Source organism: Penaeus monodon, chromosome 20 (genome assembly GCF_015228065.2).
Source record: "Penaeus monodon isolate SGIC_2016 chromosome 20, NSTDA_Pmon_1, whole genome shotgun sequence".
NCBI lineage: Eukaryota > Metazoa > Arthropoda > Malacostraca > Decapoda > Penaeidae > Penaeus > Penaeus monodon.
The window spans coordinates 5,914,348-5,914,750 of record NC_051405.1 but is presented as its reverse complement, the minus strand read 5'-3'; positions in this window follow the sequence as shown (position 1 = coordinate 5,914,750).

Here is a 403-nt window from a genome sequence, read left to right as displayed (position 1 = left end):
GGGTCTAATAAAAATGGTATTTATAGTACAGATAAAATGGCAGGGCTGCCAAAGCTGGTACTAATGTACCAGATTTTGGTGTGCCAGTACGATTGTTACGACATTCGGATAAATGTTTAATTTCTGGTGCTATTCTAGATTTTTCCCTGCACTACACACATAGTAAGGAAATAATTTCTTAACGAAATGGAAACATGGTAACAATCTGAGTACAGTGTAGGATACATGTATGTAATACGAAGAAAACACGACAGGACGCGTATGTAGTACGAAGAGGTAAGCCTTTTCACGTCGCAGTCATTCAGTCGCGCAGTAATGTATCACACTCTCCCCAAAAGTGAAATGACGAGAAATATTTACTCCATCTGATTTTAGTTAGTGTTGGCTATTGTTATGATGCCTA